The sequence below is a fragment of the Anomaloglossus baeobatrachus genome, chromosome 1 (genome assembly GCF_048569485.1).
Source record: "Anomaloglossus baeobatrachus isolate aAnoBae1 chromosome 1, aAnoBae1.hap1, whole genome shotgun sequence".
Lineage (NCBI taxonomy): Eukaryota > Metazoa > Chordata > Amphibia > Anura > Aromobatidae > Anomaloglossus > Anomaloglossus baeobatrachus.
The window spans coordinates 855,520,328-855,539,392 of record NC_134353.1 but is presented as its reverse complement, the minus strand read 5'-3'; positions in this window follow the sequence as shown (position 1 = coordinate 855,539,392).

The window sequence follows — 19,065 nt, the reverse complement described above, 5'->3', positions numbered from 1 at the left end:
ACGGCGGTACCGGGAGGAGATGGGAGCGGGCATGGCACCGGGACCCTGCAGACAGGTGAGTATATATGACATTTTTTTTTTTCTACTGTTCACTTTTGTTTTCGCCGCTGCCTCCACCTCCCGCCCAGACATGGCGCCGCACGGAGCTGACATGGCACCGGGCGGGTTGTGGACGCAGCGGTGACGGTACCGGGAGGATTCATGCTTCTGTGTTTACCAACAGAAGGAATCCTCTTCCTGTACACGTCACTTTACTGCCCACCCCTTGCGTTTATATCTGCGTTTTTAGTCATAGAAACGCAGCTATATGCGTTTTTCATTGCGTTGTTGAACATCTCATTGAACTCAATGGGTGAAAAACGCAGTGAAAAACGCAGAAATAATTGACATGCTGCATTTTTGTGGTCACCACAAAAACACAGCTACAAAAAAACGCTGTGTGCGGACAGCACTTCTGAAAACCCATAGACATTGCTGGGGAAGCAATGTCACTGCGTTTTCAGCACAAAAACGCGGTAAAAAACGCCGCTAAAAACGCAGCAAAAACGCCTAGCGCGCACAAGGCCTAACCGTCCCTGTATACACTAGCATAGATAAAGAGATCTTTAGAAAAAGTATTTCTAAAGATCATTGATAATATGCTAATGAGGCCAGTAACTAGTCGTAGCGGCGTTACTTCCCTTGCCTAGTAGGCCCCCTGAGCATGTAAGCACACCCCTCTGGGTGTGCTAACATGCTAATGAATGTGCAGCGTCAGAGGATGCGCTCCCCTCTCTGCTGTCATTGTGTCCACGTTCTGGATTTCAGCTCAGTGTGCATGATCCCGGACTTTTGGTCATGCGCACTATGAAGCCGGGTGTACAAGTCCTGGCTTCAAACCCATGTAGTGTGCATGACCCAAACCCCGGGGTCATGCGCACTGAGCCTAAATCCAGAACTTGGATACGATGTCTGCAGACAGGTGAGCGTGATCATCCTCTGACGCTACGTATTCATTAGCATGCCCACAGGGGCGTGCTTACATGCTAAGGGGACCGACTAGCCAAGGGAACTAACACCCCTACAACTAGTCCCTGAGCTCATTAGCATATGGTAAAAGATCTTTAGAAATACTTTTTCTAATGATCTCTTTATCCTAGTATATACAGGGACTTTACAGGGATGGTTAGACAGGGATTAGCAATATGCACCCACAACTTCTCGTGATTCTGGGAGCATATTGCACCTGACAGGTTCACTTTAAGGTCGCAAAATTCAAAACGCTGTGTCCATTTTGCATTCAGATACATTTACAATATGCTCCTCTGAATGATCCCTGAGGCTCATTAACAAGGAAATTAAATACAAGAGAATGCTTGGGTTTTTTTTTTCATTTCTACAGATATGGTGGGAAAATGATGGTAACATGACAGGAAAACCCACATTTTTATGACATTTCTCAGTAATAAAACTGTTTGAATTAGGCTGGAAGCACATCTATGCCTGTAAAATCGGTCCGACTGGGCTGAAAAATACTCGGCTGATTTTAGTTCACGTTAGGTGCGAGTGCAATGCAAGTGCGATGCTTTTTGCTCGCGTGTGTGTCGCGTTTGCGATGCTAGTTTCATGCAACATCTTAATTAGATAAAAGCTAATACACATGTGTCATTTAATTAACCTATGGGAATGTGATGTCACATTCATCTGTTGAATATTTAATGAGCGAAGTTACTGCCACACTCGCAAATGTGAACGGTGGTGCGCGTGTGTGATGCTACTTTTAATCCCCTTCCATAGGAAATCATTGGGACAAATGGTGCGAGAAACTCGCAAAAAAGCAGCATGCTGCGATTTTTTTCTCGGTCCGATTTGGACTGAGAAAAAAATCGCAGATGAGAGCTGAATCATTCACTAACATGTGTCCGATTCCAATGCTAGTTTTTCTCGCATTGCTCTACTGCGAGAAACTCGCAAGTGAGAAGCAGCCCTTAAAATAAAAATTGCTTTAGTCTTTACCATCAATTGTAATATTGAATTTAGAGTAACTCATACTTACCTATATGTACAGATACTTTTCTCAAGACAGCTGATTCTGTAAAAAAAATGGCAATGGAAAATTACAGGGCAAGATGCAATTTAAAAGAAACTAAGCCTGGCAACAATTTATTATTTTTGTGGCATAAAAAAGTATGGTAGATACTCAAAAACATCGGCAGCTGTTGGCTGAAGTGAAATCTAAGGATATGTCCACATGATGTTTTCTTCAGGCTTTTTTTGAGTGGGTGTGGCGCCCCTGAGGCTTCCGTCGCCACAGGACATTGCACCCCATCCAGCGGTGTGATGCCCCATTCTGGGTGAGGAAAGGAGTGAACGCCGGTCCCCTGGCAAATCTACACAACACCCATTGTTAGATACACTGGGACCAGGGAGAGTGGCAGCAACCCTCCCATGCTGCATGCTGGGAGGGGCCGTAAGACCCATCCCTGCTCCTATAGGGTACAGCTTAGCAACTGGAGAGGTGGGAGGAGCCACCAGAGAGCAGTCAGAGAAAGGAAGGTCAAGTGTAGTCAGTTGAAGTAGGGAGTTGAAGAGAGTGAGGGGAAGGAGGAGGAGGTCTGCAGGAGGCAGACAAGAAGGAGAAGAAGAAGAAAAGCTCTAGTCAGACAGGAGCTAAGAAACGAAAGTGACGCTTCCTGGTGAAGATCCTGGGACTCAGAGGGTCCAGGTGACACCAAGCAGGGAACGAAGGGATCCCAGGGCCACGGATAGCTTGTGAGCTGTGGTGGCCTGTTCCACAGGAACATCGGTGGAGGGATCAAGCTGCAACAGGGGACGGTCCCTAGAAACAGAATGAGTGCAAAATCATCTCCAACAGTGAAAACCAAGGCCCAGGGAAAGTTGTAAACTCCCAGGGCCACAGCCCACAGCAGAACCTCTAGAAAGGGGGCAAGTAACCGACAGGCGAGCTCCCAGCCTGGAGGCTGTAGTGGAGGCCGAGCAGGTTCATCCTAAAAGAGCTAGGCTTAAGGAGACAGCTGAAGACAGAGACACTTTAGAGAGAAGGGTACCGGCTTTCATCCCAGAAATTACCCAGAAACGGCGGAGGTCCCTGACAGTGGGTTCCAGCAGTCCAGAGGCACCAGTGTGCACCTACCAGGATGTGTGAGTAAACAACTTGAAACTGCACCCTTAGTGTTGCCTCTGTTATTTCATCTGCATAGACTTCCACTACACCATAGACTCTCACGAGCACCAACTGTGCCCCGGGGTACCGCTCCACCTGTGGAGAGCCGCACCATCATTGCTGCCATTCCATCACCCCGGAGGCCTCATACAGCAGCGGCGGCTTAATAGCCGCATACCACAGGTGGCGTCACGAACACAAACTTTAATTACTCCCAAGTCACCAGCCATTTTAACTGACACCCACCAGGGCCACGGAGCCGGGCCCCGCCACCACTGACGACTCCCGAACTAGTCCAGCCCGGCACCGGGTGTCCCATAGCCCTGGGGTGGGCGAGTCATGGGTCCATTCTGAAAAACGCATGAAACGATGCTCTGAAGACGCTTGAAAGACTCTTCATATGGGAAAATAACTTGCTCAAATATTCAGGCTTTTTATTGTTTCAAAAAACCGCTAAACTGTTAAAGAAGTGACTGATCCATGACTTTGGTATAGTGGAGTTTCGGTGACCCCCCCTTTTACACCTCTTTACGAAACCCCCTTTTAACCTAAACAGCTATGAAATAACCACGGACACAAAGTTTGATGAAATGGCCACAGCAGCCTTTAACATAAATACAAAGAATAAACATTAATAGGGGTAGGGTCCTCGAAGCCCATAATTCTGGTGATTGACAAGTAACCCAATAAACATTACCTTCTCCCTAAACCACACTAAGGGGTACTTTGCACGCTGCGACATCGCTAGCCGATGATAGCAATGCCGAGCGCCCCCGTCGCACATGCGATATCTTGTGATAGCTGTCGTAGCGAACATTATCGCTACGGCAGCTTCACACGCACTTACCTGCCCTGCGACGTCGACCCGGGTCGTGTGGCGTCACAGCGACGTCACACGGTGGCCAATAGAAGCGGAGGGGCGGAGATGAGCGGGACGTAAACATCCCACCCACCTCCTTCCTTCCGCATAGCCGGTGGTGGCAGGTAAGGAGATGTTTCTCGCTCCTGCGGCTTCCCACACAGCAATGTGTGCTGCCGCAGGAACGACGAACAATATCGTATCTCCTATTGGTGCGACATTATGGAAATGTCCGACACTACACAGATCACCGATTTACGACGCTTTTGCGATTGTTTATCGGTGCATCTAGGCTTTACATGTTGCAACGTCGTTACCGGCGCCGGATGTACGTCACTTTCGATTTGACCCCGCCGATATCGCAGTAGTGATGTTGCAACATGCAAAGTACCCCTTACTCCCAGCTGCAACCACCAACTCGAGAGCACCAATGTAAAAAGGGGAGGAGGAAGGGTTAAACTACCACACATGGGACCCGACAATCCATTGCCAGTGTTCCCCCAAACTTCCTCAGGGAAGCAATACTTGTGAAATGTACATAGGGGTATAGGATGATGCGTTCTTGATTCACCAGCATTCAAATGGGTAAATGCAATGATTTATAATGGTTTGTTGATGGGCTCTTATGCTGATAGCAAGGCTGAATGATTTTGACAAACTGCCAGGCTCTCTGCCACACATGTTCCATGGTCTTGAGCTGTTATTGGAGTGTATATGGTTGTTCCACACCTGAACTGTAGGTATGTGGTTGCAGTTGTAATGGTCACAAAACATACTATTGTAATTTTTGTAATAATGTTACCACAGTGGGTGGAATATGGCCAAGATAACTGCTAGTATAGGATTAAGCCAAAACGAATTGTCAGCCCTATATAGGCAAGCTCAGGCTTTTTAAATGTGTTCATGCAGTATAATATAGGCAAAACATGCTACAGCTGCCGGTCACCATTTAAACATCTAATACAGCCCAATACAATACCAACAAAATTATTTATTACCTATTATCAGCAATTATTCATTGAAGCAAAATTTTGTATGAAATGATAATATTTATTGTAACACCAACAAAATAATGTATTCCTTACCCATTGTTTGCAATTATTTATTGAAGCAAAACATTTATTTGTATGAAATTATAATATTCATTGTAAAACTGTCAGAAATTTAATTGTAATAAGACGCATTTATCTCACGCACCTTTGTGCAGTATACATCCTTCAACATTGCAATTTTAATGATTGTTCTGTGTGTATATATTTGTTTAAATTTTTCACTTTTTTGCACTAAATTATAATAATAAAAATTTAATATTTTAATAAGGATATGTGGAATTGCTCTCAGTAGCTTAAAAGATGGGCATGGTGAATATCCCTATATACTGGAGATACTGACTGTATGTGGTACTCTTTGTTAGTCCATGGCTCTATATTAATATTTATTGCGTTGCCTTCTGTTGATGCACTTGTATTGTACTAAATACTTTGCAGATCTAGTCTAACCTCTATACGTACCTGCAGTGTGCTGCCCATACCCTGATTAGCTATAAACTTGCCTGTAATGCACATGGTGCACCACTAGGTCTCCACTGTACGACTCATTGACCTTCGTGGTCACTGCATATAGGGGTAACTTACTGCAACACGTGTGATTTCTTATATTATATATATCAGGTGTTAGCATATCTGTTTGTGTCTGAACAGCGGTTTTCCAATTTTGCATCCCACTTATTTTGTATATTATATCATACAGTCTCTGTCTTATTACCATTATAAACAGACCTATTCTGGGACCGGGCTTTGTGTAATATCCTATAGAGTACCTTCGCTGTATTTACATTGTACAGTTAGGTCCAGAAATATTTGGACAGTGACACAATCTTCGCGAGTTGGGCTCTGCATGCCACCACATTGGATTTGAAATGAAACCTCTACAACAGAATTCAAGTGCAGATTGTAACGTTTAATTTGAAGGTTTGAACAAAAATATCTGATAGAAATTGTAGGAATTGTACACATTTCTTTACAAACACTCCACATTTTAGGAGGTCAAAAGTAATTGGACAAATAAACCAAACCCAAACAAAATATTTTTATTTTCAATATTTTGTTGCGAATCCTTTGGAGGCAATCACTGCCTTAAGTCTGGAACCCATGGACATCACCAAACGCTGGGTTTCCTCCTTCTTAATGCTTTGCCAGGCCTTTACAGCCGCAGCCTTCAGGTCTTGCTTGTTTGTGGGTCTTTCCGTCTTAAGTCTTGATTTGAGCAAGTGAAATGCATGCTCAATTGGGTTAAGATTAGAGTTGAGCGCGGTTCGCGGTTCGTGGTTCTCCAGTTCTAGGCTCGAGTGATTTTTGGGCTGTTCGAGATCGAACTAGAACTCGAGCTTTTTGCTAAAAGCTCGATAGTTCTAGATACGTTCGAGAACAGTTCTAGCAGCAAAAAGCAGGGCTTTTTACAGCTACAGTGTGCAGGAGCCATCGCTGGCAGCCTGCCACAAGCTGGTAACCAAGATAAACATCGGGTATCCAAGCAAAGCGCTTTGGTTAGTAACCCGATGTTTATCCTAGTTACGTGAAGGAAGCCCACACTTCCCCGCTCAGCTCGCTCCGCCCCCTCCTGCCCGCGGCATGTACACATACATACACACACACACACACACACACACACATCCCCCCCCCCGCTCGGCTTACCTGCGGTGATGAAGTCCCGCCATCCCGACCTCAGCGCTGTCACTGTCCTCCATGGCCGCCGCTTGTCACATCACCTCTCGCTTCCGACCCGAGACTGACTAGCGGTGACGTCACGGACCTCTCGCGATACTTGCTGTGAAGGCGCCGGTCATTGACCTCAGTGACAGGGGCTGTCAGTGTGCTGGAGATCAGCGCAGGTAATGTACCTCGCTCCTGACAGCAGCACTTGTCACCCCCCTGCAGTGACCTGGGCTGACCCATTGATGTTAGCTCAGGTCACTGCATTGCTCTCCCAGCCAATGGGGAACATCCTGCTCTTCATTGACTGGGACAGTGTGGATCGTCATGGCAACCCCTTGGATTACACCAGACCTGGATTTGTTTTTCAATCTAATAAATTGGTTAAAGAGGGAATGTTTTGGGGAGTGTTTTTTCAAATAAAAATGTGTTTGTCGTCTATTTTTTTTTATTACTGACTGGGTTGGTGATGTCGGGTATCTGATAGACGCCTGACCTCACCAACCCCAGGGCTTGATGCCAGGTGACATTACACATCTGGTATTAACCCCATATATTACCCCGTTTGCCACCGCACCAGGGCGCGGGATGAGCTGGGGCGAAGCACCAGGATTGGCGCATCTAATGGATGCGCCACTTCTGGGGCGGCTGCGGCCTGCTATTTTTAGGCTGGGGAGATTCCAATAACCATGGACCTCCCTAGTCTGAGAATATCAGGCCCCAGCTGTCTGCTTTACCTTGGCTGGTGATCCAATTTTGGGGGACCCCTACGTGTTTTTTTTTTTAATTATTTATTTAATTTAAAATAACAGCGTGGGGTGCCCTCAGTTTTGGATTACCAGCCAAGGTGAGGTTGCCAGCTGTGGTCTGCAGGCTGCAGCCGTCTGCTTTACCCTAGCTGGCTACAAAACTAGGGGGAACCCTACGTCATTTTTTTTTTCATTTTTTTGGCTAAATACAAAGCTAAGCACCCCTTAGTGCCACATGAAAGGTACCAAAGGGTGTTCCACTTTTTCTCCATTTTTTTCTCCACTTTTTCTCCACTTTTTCTCCACTTTTTCTCCATTTTTTTCTCCACTTATTCTCCACTTTTTCTCCTCTTATTCTCCACTTTTTCTCCACTTTTTCTCCTCTTATTCTCCACCTTTTTCTCCACTTTTTCTCCACTTTTTCTCCACTTTTTCTCCTCTTATGCTCCACTTTTTCTCCACTTTTTCTCCACTTTTTCTCCTCTTATGCTCCACTTTTTCTCCACTTTTTCTCCTCTTATGCTCCACTTTTTCTCCACTTTTTCTCCTCTTAATCTCCACTTTTTCTCCACTTTTTCTCCACTTTTTCTCCACTTTTTTCTCCACTTTTTTCTCCACTTTTTCTCCACTTTTTCTCCACTTTTTCTCCTCTTATGCTCCACTTTTTCTCCACTTTTTCTCCACTTTTTCTCCACTTTTTTCTCCACTTTTTCTCCTCTTATGCTCCACTTTTTCTCCACTTTTTTCTCCACTTTTTCTCCTCTTATGCTCCACTTTTTCTCCTCTTAATCTCCACTTTTTCTCCACTTTTTCTCCACTTTTTCTCCACTTTTTCTCCTCTTATGCTCCACTTTTTCTCCACTTTTTCTCCTCTTATGCTCCACTTTTTCTCCACTTTTTCTCCTCTTAATCTCCACTTTTTCTCCACTTATGCTCCACTTTTTCTCCACTTTTTCTCCACTTTTTTCTCCACTTTTTTCTCCACTTTTTCTCCACTTTTTCTCCACTTTTTCTCCAGTTTTTCTCCACTTTTTTCTCCACTTTTTCTCCTCTTATGCTCCACTTTTTCTCCACTTTTTCTCCTCTTAATCTCCACTTTTTCTCCACTTTTTCTCCACTTTTTCTCCACTTTTTTCTCCACTTTTTCTCCACTTTTTCTCCTCTTATGCTCCACTTTTTCTCCACTTTTTCTCCTCTTATGCTCCACTTTTTCTCCACTTTTTCTCCTCTTATGCTCCACTTTTTCTCCACTTTTTCTCCTCTTAATCTCCACTTTTTCTCCACTTTTTCTCCACTTTTTCTCCTCTTATGCTCCACTTTTTCTCCACTTTTTCTCCTCTTATGCTCCACTTTTTCTCCACTTTTTCTCCTCTTAATCTCCACTTTTTCTCCACTTTTTCTCCACTTTTTCTCCACTTTTTCTCCTCTTATGCTCCACTTTTTCTCCACTTTTTCTCCTCTTATGCTCCACTTTTTCTCCACTTTTTCTCCTCTTAATCTCCACTTTTTCTCCTCTTATGCTCCACTTTTTCTCCACTTGTTCTCCACTTTTTTCTCCACTTTTTTCTCCACTTTTTCTCCACTTTTTCTCCTCTTATGCTCCACTTTTTCTCCACTTTTTCTCCACTTTTTCTCCAGTTTTTCTCCACTTTTTTCTCCACTTTTTCTCATCTTATGCTCCACTTTTTCTCCACTTTTTTCTCCACTTTTTCTCCACTTTTTCTCCTCTTATGCTCCACTTTTTCTCCACTTTTTCTCCACTTTTTCTCCACTTTTTCTCCACTTTTTTCTCCACTTTTTCTCCTCTTATGCTCCACTTTTTCTCCACTTTTTTCTCCACTTTTTTCTCCACTTTTTCTCCACTTTTTCTCCTCTTATGCTCCACTTTTTCTCCTCTTATGCTCCACTTTTTCTCCACTTTTTTCTCCACTTTTTTCTCCACTTTTTCTCCACTTTTTCTCCTCTTATGCTCCACTTTTTCTCCTCTTATGCTCCACTTTTTCTCCACTTTTTCTCCTCTTAATCTCCACTTTTTCTCCTCTTATGCTCCACTTTTTCTCCACTTTTTCTCCACTTTTTCTCCACTTTTTTCTCCACTTTTTCTCCACTTTTTCTCCTCTTATGCTCCACTTTTTCTCCACTTTTTCTCCACTTTTTCTCCACTTTTTCTCCTCTTATGCTCCACTTTTTCTCCACTTTTTCTCCACTTTTTCTCCACTTTTTCTCCACTTTTTTCTCCACTTTTTTCTCCACTTTTTCTCCACTTTTTCTCCTCTTATGCTCCACTTTTTCTCCACTTTTTCTCCTCTTATGCTCCACTTTTTCTCCACTTTTTCTCCTCTTAATCTCCACTTTTTCTCCACTTTTTCTCCACTTTTTCTCCACTTTTTCTCCACTTTTTCTCCTCTTATGCTCCACTTTTTCTCCTCTTATGCTCCACTTTTTCTCCACTTTTTCTCCTCTTATGCTCCACTTTTTCTCCACTTTTTCTCCTCTTAATCTCCACTTTTTCTCCACTTTTTCTCCACTTTTTCTCCACTTTTTCTCCTCTTATGCTCCACTTTTTCTCCACTTTTTCTCCTCTTATGCTCCACTTTTTCTCCACTTTTTCTCCTCTTAATCTCCACTTTTTCTCCACTTTTTCTCCACTTTTTCTCCACTTTTTCTCCTCTTATGCTCCACTTTTTCTCCACTTTTTCTCCTCTTATGCTCCACTTTTTCTCCACTTTTTCTCCTCTTAATCTCCACTTTTTCTCCTCTTATGCTCCACTTTTTCTCCACTTTTTCTCCACTTTTTTCTCCACTTTTTTCTCCACTTTTTCTCCTCTTATGCTCCACTTTTTCTCCACTTTTTCTCCACTTTTTCTCCACTTTTTCTCCACTTTTTCTCCACTTTTTTCTCCACTTTGTCTCATCTTATGCTCCACTTTTTCTCCACTTTTTTCTCCACTTTTTCTCCACTTTTTCTCCTCTTATGCTCCACTTTTTCTCCACTTTTTCTCCACTTTTTCTCCACTTTTTTCTCCACTTTTTCTCCTCTTATGCTCCACTTTTTCTCCACTTTTTTCTCCACTTTTTTCTCCACTTTTTCTCCACTTTTTCTCCTCTTATGCTCCACTTTTTCTCCTCTTATGCTCCACTTTTTCTCCACTTTTTCTCCTCTTAATCTCCACTTTTTCTCCTCTTATGCTCCACTTTTTCTCCACTTTTTCTCCACTTTTTTCTCCACTTTTTTCTCCACTTTTTCTCCACTTTTTCTCCTCTTATGCTCCACTTTTTCTCCACTTTTTCTCCACTTTTTTCTCCACTTTTTTCTCCACTTTTTCTCCACTTTTTCTCCACTTTTTCTCCACTTTTTCTCCACTTTTTTCTCCATTTTTTTCTCCACTTTTTCTCCACTTTTTCTCCTCTTATGCTCCACTTTTTCTCCACTTTTTCTCCACTTTTTCTCCGTTCTTTTTCTATGGTCAGTCTACCCATTAGCTCTGCCATGCATACTGTAGCTCTACACCTACTGCACATGTTACTTTATGATTGACATCTCTTTCGTACCAGAGCTGTCTAAGCCTACTCTGACCCCATATTTGTCATTACTATATTGTCCTTGTACTGTATTATGACATTTGTATCATGTGTTTCATTTCTTGCTGTGTTGCAATTTTTTTGCTGCATCCCAATTGTACCTCTACATTGTTCGAGTTTATGTTATTGTTCTCTCACTCTTATGTGATACTGATTATTGTCATTTTTCATGATTACATGCAGATAAGTCCAATCTGACGAAGGCTCAGGCCGAAACGTCATTTGTAACTTGTTTTGGACAAAAACATATATGCTTATGAAAAAAAAATTTTCTTAATACGGACCAATAAAGAGTGATTTTGCATTACTATCCATTGTGACTTACTGACTTAGTCTGGGAGATATAGAGTGCTGAGGTTACTCACTAATTTTATCTATTATTACCTCTGAGCACCTATATACCAGTGAGCAGAGCTTCCTCTACAGTAGTTCTCCTGATTAGGCATGCCCTTACCTCATGAGCAGGGCATTGCAGCTTTGGTAGCAACCATTACGACATGGACTCTGCTGCTGTGGACCCGGGGAGAGTGAGTGCAGATTCATTGCACCCACACTCCTCACATGAAGGGTCCGCACTCCTAGAAAATGGGGGATACGTTCCCTGAGTGTCTCCCCCCCATATTCTAGACGGTCCAGAGTCGTCGTGGGACCCCTTTATTTTTTTTCTTACAATAAATTGGTGAAAGAGGAAATGTTTTGGGGACTGTTTTTTTCAAATAAATTTCTTTTGTCGATTTTTTGTTTTTGTTAGTACTGACAGTTTATGATGTTGGGTATCTAATAGACGCCATGACATCACAAACTGCTGGGCTTGATCTCAGGTGACTTTACAGCTAGTATCAACCCGATTTATTACCCCGTTTGCCACTGCACCAGGGCACGGGATGAGCTGGGGTGAAGCGCCAGGATTGGCGCATCTAGTGGATGCGCCACGTCTGGGGTGCCTGCGGCCTGCTATTTTTAGGCTGTGAAGGCCCAATAACTATGGACCTTCCCACCCTGAGAATACCAGACCACAGCTGTCTGCTTTACCTTGGCTGGTGATCCAATTTGGGGGGGACCCTACTTTTATTGTGTAATTATTAATATTTATAAAATAATTATAAAAAAGAGCCTGAGGGGACCTCCACATTGGATCCCCAACCACGGTAAAGCTGCCAGCTGTGGTTTTCAGGCTACAGCCGTCTGCTTTACCCTAGCTGGCTATCAAAAATGGGGGGACCCAACGTAATTTTTTTTTTTTAACTATTTTTTAAATAGAAAAAATTAATGGGCTTCCCTGTATTTTGATTGCCAACCAAGGTAACGGCAGGCAGATGGGGGTGGCAACCCATAGCTGTCTGCTTTATCTGCGCTGAGAATCAAAAATACCGCGGAGCGCTACGTCATTTTTTTAAAGATTTATTTTTACAGCACTGTGATGTCCAGCAATCAAAATACAGGGAAGCCCATTTTATTTTTAGTTATTTAAATAAATAATTAAAAAAAATATATATGGGCTCCCGCTGCATTTTTTGTATTGCTAGCTAAGGGTAATCCAAGCAGCTACTGGCTGCTAACCCCCCACTGCTTGGTGTTACCTTCACTGGCAATGGAAAATCCAGGGAAGCATTTTTTATTTTTTTTGCCAAAAAACTACAAAAAAAGGACGTGAGCTTCGCCATATTTTTGTATGCTAGCCAGGTATAGCAGGCAGGTGCTGGAAGAGTTGGATACAGCGCCAGAAGATGGCGCTTCTATGAAAATGCCATTTTCTGAGGTGGCTGCAGACTGCAATTCGCAGCAGTGGGGCCCAGAAAGCTCAGGCCAACCGGTGGTGCGGATTCCAATCCCCAGCTGCCTAGTTGCACCTGGCTGGACACAAAAATGGGGCAAAGCCTACGTCATTTGTTTTCTAATTATTTCATGAAATTCATGAAATAATAAAAAAAGGGCTTCCCTTTATTTTTGGTTCCCAGCCGGGTACAAATAGGCAACTGGGGGTTGGGGGCAGCCGTACCTGCCTGCTGTACCTGGCTAGCATACAAAAATATGGCGAAGCCCACATAATTTTTTCAGGGGGCAAAAAACTTCTGCATACAGTCCTGGATGGAGTATGCTGAGCCTTGTAGTTCTGCAGGTGCTGTCTGTCTGTATGGAGAAGAGCAGACAGCAGCTGCAGAACTACAAGGCTCAGCATACTCCATCCAGGACTGTATGCAGAAGTTTTTTGCCCACCAAAAAAATGACGTGGGCTTCGCCATATTTTTGTATGCTAGCCAGGTACAGCTGGCAGCCACGGGCTGCCTCCAACCCCCAGTTGCCTATTTGTACCCGGCTGGGAACCAAAAATATAGGGAAGCCCGTTTTTTTTAATTATTTCACTTATTTCATGAAATAATTAAAAAACAAATGACGTGGGCTTCGCCCTATTTTTGTGTCCAGCCGGGTACAACTAGGCAGCTGGGGATTGGAATCCGCAGCACAGGTTAGCCCGAGGTTTGTGGGCGCCTCTGCTGCGGATTTCAGTCCGCAGCCGTCCCAGAAAATGGCGCTCTCATAGAAGCGCCATCATCTGGCGCTGTATCCAACTCTTCCAACAGCCCTGGAGCCGGGTGGCTTGTTGGGTAATCATGAGTTAATACTGGCTTTGTTTTACCAGCCAGTATTAAGCCAGAGATTCTTAATGTCAGGCACGTTTGACCCGGCCATTAAGAATCTCCAATAAAGGGTTAAAAAAAAGACACCACACAGAGAAAAAATACTTTAATAGAAATAAATACACAGACACATTAGAGACTCCATCTTTATTACCCCTGTCAGCCCTCCACGATCCTGCTCTTCTGTCTTCTTTCTTTCTAGTGTAGTAGTAGTGACGATTGTAGTGAGGAAAAGATTCACCAGCTCATCACTTGGGGCTGGGGAACCTCCATCCTCACTACAATGCTCACTACAATCGGGAAGCAGCGTACAGCCTTCACTCCGTGAGTGATCAGTGCTGGCTGCTAGCGGTAACGCTGACAGACGCGTTACCATAGCAACGGTGCTCTCGGAGCCGCGGTTAGCGGTGACGTCACCGCTAACTGCGTTGCTATGGCAACGGTGATCTCCGTTAATGACCGGCTGTGTCAGCCGGTCCCTAACGGAACGGGGAGTCGACCGTGTGCTAGAGCATGTCGCCGGTACACGGCGATACACATATGTGCACCGTGTACCGGAGAGATGCACTCGCAGGTCCTACATGACGTGTCATAGTCATGTGACCAGTCTGTAGCCAATGAGATAATAGCCACGTGACTGGTCACATGGCTATTTTGACGTCACGATAGGTCCTGCTTCTCTGCTGGCAGTGCAGGTCACCGGGAGGATTCAGCGATCATCGGATGGAATAGCGGCAGGAGACAGAGTGCAGAAGGGATCGCGAGGACCGGTAAGTGTTATGGCAATGTTTATTAACTGTTTGTGTACATTTATAATGCATTTTTATGTGTTTGTGATTGCCTCCCATTATAGCCTATACGTTCGAGTTCGGTTCGTCGAACGTTCGACGAACTGAACTCGAACGGGACTTCCGTTCGGCGAACCGCCTCGAGCCGAACCGGGACCGGTTCGCTCATCTCTAGTTAAGATCTGGTGATTGACTTGGCAATTGCAGAATGTTCCACTTTTTTGCACTCATGAACTCATGGGTAGCTTTGGCTGTATGCTTGGGGTCATTGTCCATCTGTACTATGAAGCGCCGTCCGATCAACTTTGCGGCATTTGGCTGAATCTGGGCTGAAAGTATATCCCGGTACACTTCAGAATTCATCCGCTACTCTTGTCTGCTGTTATGTCATCAATAAACACAAGTGACCCAGTGCCATTGAAAGCCATGCATGCCCATGCCATCACGTTGCCTCCACCATGTTTTACAGAGGATGTGGTGTGCCTTGGATCATGTGCCGTTCCCTTTCTTCTCCAAACTTTTTTCTTCCCATCATTCTGGTACAGGTTGATCTTTGTCTCATCTGTCCATAAAATACTTTTCCAGAACTGAGCTGGCTTCATGAGGTGTTTTTCAGCAAATTTAACTCTGGCCTGTCTATTTTTGGAATTGATGAATGGTTTGCATCTAGATGTGAACCCTTTGTATTTACTTTCATGGAGTCTTCTCTTTACTGTTGACTTAGAGACAGATACACCTACTTCACTGAGAGTGTTCTGGACTTCAGTTGATGTTGTGAACGGGTTCTTCTTCACCAAAGAAAGTATGCGGTGATTATCCACCACTGTTGTCATCCGTGGACGCCCAGGCCTTTTTGAGTTCCCAAGCTCACCAGTCAATTCCTTTTTTCTCAGAATGTACCCGACTGTTGATTTTGCTACTCCAAGCATGTCTGCTATCTCTCTGATGGATTTTTTCTTTTTTTTCAGCCTCAGGATGTTCTGCTTCACCTCAATTGAGAGTTCCTTAGACCGCATGTTGTCTGGTCACAGCAACAGCTTCCAAATGCAAAACCACACACCTGTAATCAACCCCAGACCTTTTAACTACTTCATTGATTACAGGTTAACGAGGGAGACGCCTTCAGAGTTAATTGCAGCCCTTAGAGTCCCTTGTCCAATTACTTTTGGTCCCTTGAAAAAGAGGAGGCTATGCATTACAGAGCTATGATTCCTAAACCCTTTCTCCGATTTGGATGTGAAAACTCTCATATTGCAGCTGGGAGTGTGCACTTTCAGCCCATATTATATATATAATTGTATTTCTGAACATGTTTTTGTAAACAGCTAAAATAACAAAACTTGTGTCACTGTCCAAATATTTCTGGACCTAACTGTATCTTTTATATGTTACTGTTCCTGGCGTGTATGGTGTCCATGCCTTTGGCTTTTTAAGTGTTTTTAAATCGTGTTATTGTGTGCCCACTCTCCAAGAGCGGAGATATGTGTTTTCTTGTTTCTGCGTGTATCAATAAAATATTTATTCTTTATATATTGTTGTGGTGATCCCATGTTGGTATACCTTTTCTTCTCCTTTTCCCAGTATCTTAAAAGAGATGCAGTACTCTGTGGCGACTGAAGCCTCAGGGGCACCACACTATAATCATGACTTATCTGGATGCTGTGTATCCTGTTTACTAGTTTTTTTATGCAATATTTATCTGCTCGATGGATGACACCAACCAGATGTTGTCTGCGTTACTTGTCTGGATCGTGTATGACTTTATACAACCCTTTTAGCTATAATGCATGATTTCTCTGTACGATGCATTTACCTGGATGATGTATAAACTATTTAGGGGCTACCTTCAGTATTTATCTGGACACTGTATGATATTAAAATACCACTCCAGTGTTTTATTTTTTTCCAGCACTAGAGCAATATGTCCATGCTGGACATTGTTGGGCTATTATGCCCTGAGGCCACATATGAGTCCCCTGAGGAACCCTTGAACTATTGGTGAAGGTGGAAACGCGTCGGGAACGAGTGTCCCCCAGGATGTGAATTGGAGTCTGCTGTACATGGCCCTAAGCTAAATGATGCTGTTTACCTTTTTGCACGTACTTTGTGTTGTTTCACCTCCCACCTATTGTTATAAATTGATGTAAAGAGAAACAGTGGAGGGAGATTATGTAGGGCAAGCTGTCGTGGAACGGGGGTGCCATCTGAACCTAGGGCTTTAAAAGCTCCTTGGTAGGCAGGGAGAGGTATTTAAATAGGTTTTTGTCTATAGGGACTTTTCAGCCAGGTACTCTTTCTGTGCCCTTAGGATATACTCATATTATACACAGCACGATACACTTTACATAGTTGTTATTGGTCCATTGGGTATAATCGACTGTATGATGGTGCATTTACTCATTTTTTGGTTAATTTGGGGGATTTTAAGAATTATGTAATTGATGGTTTTAAAGGTTATAAATTTTGTTCACCTGTAAAAACAAGCACTAGAGTAGTACTTTAAATCTAAGTCCCCTGCTCCCTGTCTTATACTCATCCTCCAGCATTTCCATTCTTTTTCGGCACTGCTATGGTCCCGAGGTGCCATCTTGTGCCTGTAACGTCTGACTGGCTGGAAGTCAGGGGTTACCTCATGAGCACTCAATGTAACTCAATGAGACCCAGAACGAGGCTCTCATAGACTTTTATTGAGCTGTGACCTCAGGAACACTCCATGAAACACTGGAGCAGCTCGCAGGTCACAAACTGGAGAAGACCGATGGGAGCGATGTGGATAACAGATGGAGACACCAGAGGGCGAGTATAATGCAGAGTGTTTAGATTTAAAGCACTACTCTAGCGATTAAATAAAAAAAAAAATCTGGAGTGGTTCTTTAAGCATATGGATGCTATATGTACAGTATCTGGATGATGAGATACACTTTTCTAATGATTCTATACTCACTATTTGTCTGCACTATTGATCTGGATGTGCACATTATTTATAGTTATAAAACGTAACTTTTAATAAATATGCAGTAAAAAATTGACAAGGTCCCTTGGGACAAACATGCACACACGTGGTCAAAATTGTTGGTACCCCTCGTTTAATGAAAGAAAAATCCACAATGGTCACAGAAATAACTTAAATCTGACAAAAGTAATAATAAATAAAAAAAATCTATGAAAATGAACAAATGAAAGTCAGACATTGCTTTTCAGCTTCCACAGAATTAAAAAAAACTCATGAAATAGTCCTGGACAGAAATGATGGCGCCCTCCTCCTCCTCCTCGTCCTTAACTTAATATTTTGTTGCACAAGCTTTTGAGGCAATCACTGCAATCAAACTATTTCTGTAACTGTCAATGAGACTTCTGCACCTCTCGACAGGTATCTTCACTCACTCCTCAAGAGCAAACTGCTCCAGTTGTCTCGTGTTTGAAGGACGCCTTTTCCAGACGGCAGTTTTAGCTCTTTCCAAAGATGCTCAATAGGATTTAGGTCAAGGCCACTTCAGAATAGTCCAATGTTTTCCTCTCAGCCATTCTTGGGTGTTTTTAGCTGTATGTTTTGAGTCATTATCCTGTTGCAAGATCCATGACCTGCGACTGAGACCAAGCTGTTTACACTGGGCAGCATATTTCTCTCTAGTATCCCTTGATAGTCTTGAGATTTCATTGTACCCTGCACAGATTCAAGACACCATGTGCCAGATGCAGCAAAGAAGCCCCAGAACATAACAGAGCCTCCTCCATGTTTCACAGTAAGGACAGTGTTCTTTTATTGATATGCTTCATTTTTCCATCTGTGAACATAGAACTGATGTGCCTTGCCGAAAAGTTCAATTTTTGTCTCATCTGTCTATAGGACATTCTGCCAGAAGCTTTGTGGCTTGTCAACATGTAGTTTGGCAAATTCTAGTCTGCCTTTTTTGTGATTTTTTTTTTCAACAATGGTATCCTCCTTGGTCATCTCCCATGAAGTCCACTTTGGCTCAAACAACAATGGATGGTGCGATCTGGCACTAATGTTCCTTGAGCTTGAAGTTCACCTTTAATCTCTTTAGAAGTTTTTCTGGGCACATTTGTTACCATTCGTATTATCCGTCTCTTTGATTTGTCATCAATTTTTCCTCCTGCAGCTGTGACGCCCTGGGCAAGCCAGGGGTCACAGGTCATCACACCACCACACCCTACACCCCAGTTAGGAACACCAAGGCTACCAAAATCCTTGTTGCCTTCCTCCAGGGGCTGATGTTCACACCAGGGGGTGGGCCAGGCGGTTGGCTCCGCCCACCGAGGAGTTCACAGCCCTGGAGGTGGGAGGAACCAGGAGATAGAGTTTGGACAGAAGGAGAGAGGAAGCAAGATGAGTTGAGTTTAGTTAGGGAGGTGAAGGAGTAAACAGTGAAGTTAAGTGAGGGAAGTGAAAGTGAGAGGAAGCAAGTTAGAGTTTGGAGGGAGAAGTGGAAAGTGAAGTGAAGTGGAAGAAAGTAGTAGTAAAGCTAAAGAGAAAAGCTGAAGTGCCAGTAGTAAAGCCTGAAGTTGGTCCGGCTGTGTGCCCGGACAGTGACAGCAAGGTCAGCAGACGGCGG